The sequence below is a fragment of the Ictidomys tridecemlineatus genome, chromosome 1 (assembly GCF_052094955.1).
Source record: "Ictidomys tridecemlineatus isolate mIctTri1 chromosome 1, mIctTri1.hap1, whole genome shotgun sequence".
In the NCBI taxonomy this organism is placed as follows: domain Eukaryota; kingdom Metazoa; phylum Chordata; class Mammalia; order Rodentia; family Sciuridae; genus Ictidomys; species Ictidomys tridecemlineatus.
Window position 1 is genome coordinate 236,837,136 of NC_135477.1, and position 12,037 is coordinate 236,849,172.

Consider the following 12,037-nt stretch of genomic DNA (forward strand, 5'->3'; position numbering starts at 1 on the left):
AGGGACAGGAAAAAAGTACATGAGAGATAAACTACAAACACTGTTAAAGTGACTCAACCTCTTGGTGGGGGAATTGTTTGTAAAATGGTAATACCATCTTATATGTTCCTAGGGTCAATTTTTTTTTTGTCTTGCCAAATACAGTTTTTAACATTTTTAAAATGAGTTTGGTGAAGTTTCAAAAGTAAAACTGTGCTAGAATCCAGAAATGTTATAAATTAACTACATTCAGATGTTCCATCTTTCCTAAGTATAAGAAAAAATTTATTCAGATATCAAGATTAAAAAGAAAGTGAAACCATGTATAATGATTTCTGGTGTCTCTTGAATATTCATATTTGGGTCATTATCTTTCCAAGGACAGTAGATACTTTGATTCCCATGTTACCTAATGGGCATATTCCTTTAGGCATGAACAACTAAGAAAGAATTTTAAATCGAACTTATGCCTAATAAAGAAATATATGAAACAATTAATTCTTGCTATCACTTTTGCTCTGAATTCTGCTATTTTAATTCAATTTGTGAGGCACTAAACTTCATTGACAACATACCATCTCTTTAAATGCATTTTCCCTAACCTTCACTCTGAGAAATAAAGTTAAGTATGCTAATAATATTTATGCATAAAATGTGAAAATGAATTATTTTGGGCAGTTCTTTAAAAAAAACATAAAAACTAAAACAGAGCATAATTCTGTATAAGAACTTTGCCTTAAAATACTTTGATGTGTTGAGGAAATCAGCTATTTTTTATTCCACAATGGTAAAGTCAATATTAGACATTTTAATAAAATGTTCTTTATAAGACATTAAATATTGTTTAAATTTATTTATATAAAATGTAAAACATTATAATTTGCTTAAATTCATTTATATAAGGTATAAAGTTCAAACCAATTATTTCTCCAAGTTATACTTAGTATTGTGGTATGGTTTATTTGAATATCATTGAAATGATATTTGAAGGTAAAGTAAACAATTTTAATTCACTACACTCACCAGCTATATATAGTTTGATTATTTCTATTAATTTATTTATTTCACCATCTTGTCAGGCAAAATGCTCTGAGTGCACACTTGCAAATTTTATGAATGTTGTCCTTATATATGAAAGATGTGTAGCCACAGGAATGAAAGTCATCCTTGATAGCTGGAACTAAAAAATAAATAAATAAATAACACAAATATAGTTAATTACACTTAAGCCAATATTAATTCTTAAATTTTAGTATAAAATTTAACTACATTTCTTTTCAGATTTTCTAAGTCTTATTTGAATTTTATATTATTTGTTTTGTGTCAAGCAGTCTGAATCAAATTATATATATAAATTTACATGTTTAATAAATTATATATACAATACTAGCTTTACACTCAAAAATGTATGCATGTATCATTAAAGGTTAATTATGTTAAAATTAATGTAGGAAAAAGATAGACATGGAATTTATAAATTTTGAATGAATTAAACATCTAAATATTGTTTGAATAGTATTTTCATAGTACTGTAAAAAATCCATGCATTAATTCAATAAGAACTGTATTTTTTACAGTTCATGATAATCTTCAGTTGTCATTAGTGTGAACTATCATTTATTTAATGCCTATTATTTCCAAGACTCTAAAATAAAATAAAGCTTTTATAACCACTATTTAACAATCTTTAAAATGATTCTTCAAGTCACCAATTATATATTTCTTTTTATGTGCACATGAAATTAACTGGACCAAAGTTATAGAGCAAATTTGTTGCTTATACAATATTTGAGTGTAAATTTCAGGGTACTTTCATTATACTTTTCTGCCTTTATATTAAGATTTGCAATATACGTGGAAACTTTGTGCTTTCATTTAATGGCTTTCAGAATAAAAATTAAAGTCAACATTTCCACATAAATTTGCTGTCCATACTGAATTGTGAACCCCATGAAAGCAAGCACACATATTTTGATTTCCTTCAATTTTTTGAAAGGCAAATAGAAATAATAGAAACTATATTGCCTTAAGAGTTGGATTGCTCTGTTGCAAGTTCTAACTTTTGACTTAGTTGTTACTACATCTGTAGACAAATTGTAATAATTTCATTATGTTGCTGTATGTATTCAATAAAATCAGTATATGAAAGACTGGCGATTCATGACATTCAGAACCTTTTTGTTTAACATTTTGCTCAAGATAAATATTTATTTACTGATTTATTTATCCCCTTATAGAATTCAAAACATAATGTTCATTATCTGTCTACCCACAAATTTGAACCCATTAACCATTATGTAATCTGAGGTTAAGAGATCATTGATTTTTATAGTTAACATAGCTTTAAATTATTCCTCCTGTAGTGTCTGAACAGATGGAAAACGCAAAGTTGGTTATTGTCTTCTCCACTTCAGACTAGAGTCAGAGAATTCAAAGTGAACATCATAGAACACCTTCCCTGTTTGTGTATTAAACTTTAAAACTCAGGTACATGAGGCAACTTGCATCAGAGCTCCACTATGACTAACACACTTGGGAAAAAAAAAAAGGTGAACACATCTGGGACACAGAACTTGTCTCATTCAATGATCAAGTACATCTTTCCAAACCCACTCAGTCAGTGGGTTATATGTCCTCCTGCAGAGTCAAACTTCATTGCTTTGTTTCTTATACATCCACAGTTTTAGCCAATCACTCTATAGTTACAGTTTTCAAACTCATTTCAGCAACCATATGGCTAACATTTCTAATATACTATCTGTGATGTTGCTTACTGACATTTATCTAATTTCTTTTGACCATGAATAATCACTAAAAACATTTACTCTGGAGACCTTAAATTCAAGTATATACACTTTTTGTCATAGATAATTCGTATCTATTCAGTCCTCTTTTATTTGACACACTGCTTCAAATTTTAAATTCTTGGCCATGGTCCATCCTTTTATGACTCTCATTTTTATTAATGATTTTAGTTCTATCTGTTAAATTGTTTCCCAACTAAATTCCAGCCAATCTGTTTATTTCAGTAAACTTGATCCACCTTTTTTTCCACCTTTCTGGAAACATCTTGTTGATAGATCCACCCTCTCCTTTTTTGAATATGTTAAAGTTGCAAAGTATTTTTAGAGAAAATCACTAGGCCACTGGCTCTGATTCTGTTATAAATTCAAACAGCCAGCACCAACAGAGGTATAAAAGTCAACTAGCGGATATTTTTACCTGTCTCTGTTAACTTATCCTTGTCACGTTCCACTCAGTTTATGGCATAATTTTTTGTTAGTTTGTTTGTTTGTTAAACCCGAACTTCTTCTATCCCATATTCTTCTTTGAGCAGCCGGTTCTCCATTGTACATCATGAAAAGTCATCCAAGAGCAACATAAACTCACATGCATACATACTAAAGTATTACAACCTACCTCATAACTAGCTTCTCAGTGCATATTGATGTTTTTCAATCATATTATTTTCACAATAAATTAAGTGATTCTCTTAAGTTTAAATAAAGTAAATGTTAAACTGATCATGTTCCTTCTGGCCTACAGGGAAAGCTTGTCATTGGATGATCCCCTTAATTTCCATCTCATTGTTTCTCATTCTCTGTGAAATCTTTAGAATTTTTTCAGTAGCATTTTAACCATGCATCGTTAGTCCTTTTTGTAAAATCAAACAATGGATAAATAAAGTAGCTCTCCTCTGATCTATTTATTGCTCTTCTCTACGTATTCTTTCCTCTTTTATCCCAGTAAATTTTTTAAACTGTATTTGCATAACTTTGTCTTCACTAATATCATACTAATTTTCTACTCACTGTCATACAAATATAGACATCTTACAAACTATGACTCTGAAAAGCTATTTTCAAATCATTAAAAATATTGTATGTATGTTCATCTGTGTGTGTGTGTGTGTGTGTGTGTGTGTATATATATTTGATATGAGTCAAATATCAAATGACCATTTTCATTCCTTACTTCAATATACCTCTTGGAACTACATAACACCCCACCTTTTAACATGTCATTACTCTAGGTACAGGCACTTGTCTGCAATCACAGTGAATTTAGAGCCTGAGGCAGGAGGATTGTAAGTTCAAAGCCAGCCCCAGCAACTTAGTAATGCCCTAAGCAACTTTCAGAGACCCTGACTCAAAATATAAAATAAAAAGTGGCTGGGACGTCACCCCTGAATTCAATCCCCAATATCAAAACAAATAAATAAATAAATAAAAGGATGGCATCATGTCACTCTTGCTTTTCTGTAAGCACTCAGTAGCTCCAAAGTAATCAACATAAGCTCAATGTGATGATGAAGAGTAGACTCATAAAATAGCCTCTTGCTCTCCCAATATTTTTCATTTTTTTAACCTTTCTGCTTCTTTCTTTTCAATGTTTAGTATCTAGAAAATACTTTTCATCATCTCACGTAAGGGCTTTTGTAAATAAACTTTCTTAACCTGGTTAGATACCTGTCTTACAAACACCCACCTCTTTCATCTGTATCACTCATAACGGTCATTCATTTTTTATCATGCCTGACCATCATTTTTTACACTCCTGCAAAGCTATCTACTTTCTAAGTCTATATCTATGTAACACCAAATTGTTCCAGGCTTCATCATTCATCCAGACATGACAACATGTGAGAACAGATACTTTATTCACTTGATATTCTTGCACTTAACAGGTACTCGTTGTGCCTAAGGTGAAATTTTATATTTATTTTTGACAGAGAATTGAGCTTTCGATATCTTATCTTATTCTTTAATTGAGACATATCCTGAGATTAAAAACAAAATATTTTTCTAATATCAAATATTTTAAATGTTATGAAAAAAAAGTATAAGGCACTTTTTAGAATATCTGATGATATGTCCATACAATGGAATATTAAGTAGAGGTTATCATTTCATTAATTATTTTATTAATTGTAGGAAATTATTTCATAGTTCAGTGTTTCAGCAAAATAATTAATTGCATTTATTATAAAGGTAATGTTTTAAGAGGATGCTATTTATTTTGTATATGTATATTATTACAGAAGGGTAACTGAGATATTTCCTTTATGCTCCCTTATGCTTAACTCCAAATCGGAGGGAAAAATAGATGGTTAGTATTATTACAAATTTCATTACAAGATTAAAGTACAGTGGGTATTAGAGCTAGTCAAAACTCACAGCATTTTCTAAGACAAATATAGAATACTTTGATAAAGAATAAATTAATTATGGCAGAGAAAATATCTTGTTTTACTCAGATTAATAGTAGTAGGTGAAAAGAAAACAGGGAATGCTAGGAGATACAATTTTTAACTATATATTTTGAAAATCATTCTGAATTCTTGCTTAAAATCATTATTACTCATTTCTGAAAGTTATATGCAGAGGAAAAGAAATAAATGAGTAAATTAAAGCAAATTAAATCACCAAAAAGAAATTCGAATTCCTCTCTAACCAACGCTTTGTATATCTGTATTCTCTCCAGCCCTGACATTTAACATTGTGTGTAGCGTGAATAGTAGGTAAATGCTCTGCCTCTCCAGAGAGAATGCTTAATGCTATTCTTGCTTTGCGCAACCGACCTGAAGGAATCTATGTGAAGTTAATATTCATGCTCCTTCTGTGTTGGCATACAATTCTGAAGGACTGAGAGGAGCCTGAGGTCAGAATGTAGATGGTGAACTTCTTGAACTTTCATGCTGAGCTTATTTACATAGCTCTGTGGTTCATAAGCTCACGTAACAGAAACTTTCTATTTTATTTAGTTTTCTCAATATATCTGTTGTTTCTGTATTTTTTCTAACTCTTTTCTTCCTGGTAGATATGATTCTTTTTTTTCATATTTATAAATAGATGGTATCTGACTACAACTAGATGAGATATCTCTATTCGTCCATCCCTGGACACATTGCTAACAAAACTGATTAATAAAAGTTTTGATTTCTGAAGTTGATTGAAATGTATTTTGTTTACCACTATGTCTTTTAAATAGAATGAATTTTCAGTGGAGAGGCAAGAGTCATGGATAAATGATCTAGGAAAACAAATATCTCCTTTCCAGATATGCATCATATTTTAGTTATAATTAATATTGATTTTTTTATTATCATAAATTATGAAGGCATCAAAAATATAAGTATGCCTTAAGCTGTTTTCATGAAATGTCAAGTACCTATTTTAAAGCCCTGGAATATACATGATTAGTACAAGGACTAATTTGTGTGTGAGAATTTCTTCATCTCAAACAAGACATGGCAGCAAAAATTATCAGTGTGAAAAATATCATTCCAACATCAAGAAATAATACAATAAATCACAATGTTCATTATTAAAATGCTGCCATTTGTTGTTGCAACCAGAGTTATACATCATTATAGAGAATTTTAAAATTATCCACCCATGTTCTTCAGTTCTTCCCTCAGAATAAATACACATGACATAAGTACAAAACAGCAATGCAGGTAACCAGTTAAAACAAAATTATTGTGCTTTAGGGCCAGTCATTTGTGATTAGCTTAAAGGCTCCTTCCTACTCAAGCCATGGTTTGTATCCTTAAGAATATTATTACCTATAGTGCTAACTAACTAGCTTTAAGTGATCTCTAGGAACAAAATTAATCAAAATAAATAAATAAATAAATAAATAAAGAGAGAGAGGAGAGAGAGAGAGAGAGAGAGATAGAGATTGATTTCTGTTTTTATTCCTGCCCTTTAAATATGCACCTCTTCTTTAAGAGACAATATTTAAATTTAATTGACCTATTTGTTCAGAAAAATCTTAAATCTATAATTTCTCATTTATAATTTAAAACATGCTATTTTATGAAAACGGGACAACATGGACAATTTTTATGATTTTCATATAACAAATAACTATGTTTTCATACTTAATATTGCATTACCCTCTATTGATTTCTTAATTTCTTTTGAAAATGGATGCAATATAACAACTATGTGGAAATAAAGTGTTCTTGTACAAGCAGGGAATATATTGAATCTCCAGAGTTTACATTATTAAAGTTTAATTTAAAAAACAGAATTTCTCTTTTAGAGATTCACACTGAACTTCAGGTTATTCCTAAATAAGAAAATGTATACAAAGCAATGTAACAAAAATGAAAACTTAGATGAAATAAGTTGAATATGCACACTTGAGATATAAACCAGAAATTGGAAGGATATTAAATGGAATAAAGCGTGATCTTATCGGATGGAATGATACTTAGTTTTATAGTGTGTTTCTATGGGGAAACAAAGAAAATCTTCTTAGCTATACAATTGTGGTAAAGATACAAAAAAATGCAGATACATGTCAAATAAACATATTCATAAATAAGACAGATAAAACTAAATATATCTTGTACAAAATTCTAATGAAATACGCAATAGTTATTTTCATTGTTAATAGAATGGTACCAAATGCCTTTCATGAAAAGAAAAAGCAAACGTGTGTCTTAGAGCATGGATTATGTGTGTGCAGAGTGGGATGCTCAATTCCATTAGCCTGTATCAGTATCTGTTTGCTGATCTGATGTTAGTAAGCAGCATATATAGTATCTCCAATGGCGGTGGACTAGGTGATGGGGGGCAATTTTGTCATTCAATCATTCCTTAGTGAATACCATGGAGCTTTCAACAATACTCACAGCTCTCTATTTATATCTAGCTAAAATTATTCTAGTATTTGGTATTTAACTTCCAGTGTAGGAAAAATATATACACATAAAATATATTCTGAGTTTACTTATTAGAATTTGATTAATCTGCATTTAATTTTTTATAATGATATACAGAAAGGTCTATAGCTAGTTGCACAGATATAGTATTATATGTGGAAAACGGTTATATGTCTTTGAATGACTAATAGAACTGAGGTTGGTGAGAGCAAGATTGATATTTTTCAGTCAAAGTTTAGTTGTTTAAAAGATGCATTTGCCTGTAAGAAAGTTAATCCATCCTTTGCTCAAAGACCTCTCAAAATATCACTTTAAATGTGCTTAAGCAAGCAAGTATTCAGTCACAGGTCACAAAAATTTCACTCCATATTTCAGAGTCCTAATAATTTTATACTTAATTAAAGAAAAAAATTAACTAATTTTCAGCATATATTTTCTTTTTTCAAAATGAACTTGAATATATATTACCAGTTGTTCAACAGGAAAAAATACTGCTCACATATTCTTCAAGATAAACTATGTATGAACTATAGTTATACCAAGTGAATAATTTGAGATAACTAGTTATATGAACTGCTTTTTACAAAGCAGATAAAAGTCCCTCTTCCAAAAGTAATTTCATTACATTTTTTTATTTTTGTTATAACTATATTATCTACATAATATCATATATCATGTATAAATAAATTTATTATACATAAAATATATAAACATATGAACCAGTACTTATTTTTTACTTTTCAATCTTGTATTTACAGAAAAGTTACCAAGATAGTGCAGAGTTCTATATGCCCTTCACTCAGATCCCTCTGTTAGGCCCTTTACATTATCATGACACACACAACAAGGAAACAGCATGTTGGGTTACTATTAATGGGATTCTAGACTTTATTTGGATTTCACTTCTTTCCCACAAATCATATTGATTATCCAATCAAACAAGAGTTTAAAAATTTAGCAGAGCAAATAATTAAACTTTTTAAATAATGGATAAATTTAAGATATCTAAAGTTAATAAAGCATTGAAAAGCACACCATATCAATGAGGATATTATTGTATCATTCACTGTTCCTTTTAATACCTTATGCATTTTGACTTAATGAGGGTTTTATTGTAAGAATATATTGTTAGTATATATTGTTAGAAGGAGATACCATGTTATATATATTTTTAAAAAGTGGCCTGGGGACTGGAAATTAAAAAGAAAAATCAGATCAGTTGAAAATGCTACATGAATATGGGGGGAAAATATAGTTACTCAGTGAACTTTGAAAATGTTACTACTCTCCAGGCTCAATTACCAAGTGATTTTATTCCAGAATCAATGTTCATTGTCAAAATACTATTACTTCTTATCTCAGAACTTTATTAGAGATATGTTTTACAAAGTGCTTAAAACTTTGTACAAAGTTAGTTATATAGAAGGAAGAAGTTATGGTGTGTTATTTCATGACAAAGTGACTTGAGATAAAAGGAAGTTGCTATTATTTTTAAAAGCTAGCAAAAATAATTTTAGTGCTTTCATTATACATAAAAAATAAATGTGTAAGGAAGTAGACATATTCAACCTGCCTTACACAATAAAAAGAAGATTCTCATTTACTTGAGATATGTTAAAGAAAAGCTAAGAGAGTATTTACCATGCCAATATATTCTAGGACTTATGTTTTATTAATAGAAGTGAAGACTATATACAGCAAAGTAAGGGAAAAATAGTATGTGATATTTTAAAATTCATGAGGCATTATATTATTTAGAACTTTTGCTACTATTTTAATTAGCTTTTCTTTTCTTTTCTTTTTTTTTTTTTTTTTGAGATGTAATAATGCTATGTTGCCCAAGTTAGTCATGAACTCCTGAGTTTAAGTGAGACTTCAGCCTTAGTCAGTATCCATAGGAGCTGGGACTATAGGCACTCAACAACATTCCTAGTAGTAGTAGTGTCACATTTTCTATGCTTTAACTACTCAGGAATTCTGTATTGTGTAAGTGTGTGTGCGTGTGTGTGTGTGTGTGTGTGTGTGTGTGTGTGTGTTTCTGTGTCTATCTGTGTAGTGTTAGCAAAAAAAAAAAAAAAAGATTTTGAGTGTTTTCATTATAAAGAAATGTAAATGTATAAGGAAGTAGATATATTTACCCTGACTTAACCCACTTCCTCTCACAGGCTAGGCAAGTGTTCTGCCACTGAGCCAGACCCTGAGTTCTTACTCAGTAATTTTTGATAGAACAAATGCTAGGAAAGAAATACCATACCCTGTAATTATAAGATTTGTTATAATAATTTTATTCTAAGAATTATTATTATTGTTCACATTTAACTACATTCATACTCAATAATAACCTCAGCTAATGAGGTCGTAAGTGGTAGAATTTTAAACTCTTCCCTGCCAGCACAGGTGATCACAGATTTTGAAAGCCCCTTATTTCATCTCTTTATGCATTCATAAGTGAAGATGGACTCTACAGCAAACCTTAAAACAAGGGAAGCATTAGAACTTCATCCTGAATTTAAAATGTTTATTCTAAAGTGATTTTGAAAATACAAATGGTTATAATAATATAAACATGGGTAAGTAACAAGTCGTGATGTAATAGTAAGATATAATAGCATTCTTAATTTCATATACTGTAAAGTATTCATATTAAATTTGCAAAAATCCTGAAATGTAATCCAGGAGAGATTTTATTTTTGTTTCTATATAGCTTTTCAGGAAGGAATAATGTTTCCTTACTTCCTAATGAAAATTGTGTACGTTTCCATGAATTTCTCATCACTCTTTGGTAACAATAATGTCTTATGGTGACATTAAGGTGCAACCACACAGCATCAATTTGGTAATTGAATGTGTCCAATCTGTTAATTAACACATCAATTTGCAATGAAAAGTGACTCATGCAATTTTTGAAATCAGAACTGGCTCAAAGAAATTCATTTGTTTTGTGGATTTCCTTTTACAACTTCAAATTATCTTTTCACTGGAAGCTCTGCATTCAAAAACAAAGCAGATGAGTAGGTTAACAATAACTCAAAATGCAAAACATTGGCCAACTCAATTGAAAAAAGGCATTTATACCAGAATATCTTTGAGTTATGAAGGGATTACCTCCTGATTAATTCATAAATTGATAATATAAAGTCAAAACTAATTTAAGACAACTAACCTATGAAAGTCTATAGCTTTGTCTCACAGTACAGCATGGGATATCAGTTGGTCCCCTTTTTGATCATTTGGCGAACTCAGAGGTGCATCTTGCAACTCTGCCAAACATCATAAAAGAGTATCATATTGCATATCTGTAAACTAGGAAAATACTCAAATTCAAAATCTGATATATAGTTTCTATTGAGTGCTTATCAACTTTGCACCATCAAAAAGTGATAAAGTCATTATGGGCTTGGTAGCACATGCCTACAATCCGAAGGAGACTGAGGTAGGAGAATTTCAAGCTATAGGCCAGTTTTTGACAACTTAAAATTAAATTAAAAAAAGAAAAATACTGGGGATAAAACTCAGTAGCAGATCATCCTACCACCTCAACAGAAGTATAAATGTAAAATGGAACTATTGTAAGACAGAGACTTGCAGTGTTCCTTCGCAGCCTTCAGGGCTTTGTACTTTATCAGCCTACCTTACTCAAAGCTAAATTTCCAGCAATATCATTTTCTGTTTGGCTCTGGCTTTGGGTTGAACACAAGAGAAATTTTCTTAATGTGGATGATGTAGTTGAAACATCATACATTATTTTGCTCCAAAAGTAGGAATGAAGCACGCATTTTTGTAGCTTGAATATTTTGTTCCTCATCTACCAGCTCTCCTTGGCTTGGGCTACTCACCAAAATTTTGTGTCCAATGTATCTCGTCCTTCACCAACTTCTAATCCTGAACAAGATTTCAACTATATTTCTGTAACAAAGAAAACCTGTGTACCAAAGAAATCAGAAATCACAGAGACAAATAAAAGTTCAATTTGTTCTAATAGGTTACAATTACTCCTTACAACTGTCATCTTCAATGTGAACTCTTAATCAGCACATAATGCCTATGTGGAATATTTAACCACATCTCACAGATGTATGACGTCTAAATCCTATAATGAACAACTGATATTCTTCTATCCCTAGCAAATTTAGATTGTTTAGATATGTTCAGACACCACTTTATGCATATACTTACAAATTTCCAGGGAGACACACACTTAGAAATGAATACAAATTTAGTCATTACATATAGATAGAAAGGTAAATAGATAATGTCAGTATATCATAGAGTGTTAAACTGTCTTTCAGAAATATGTAGATTTAAAATCCAATAATAAACTTACATTCTGCTAACATTAGCATTTTTAGATTGTTTTTTGTTAGATGTCAGATAACCTTAAAT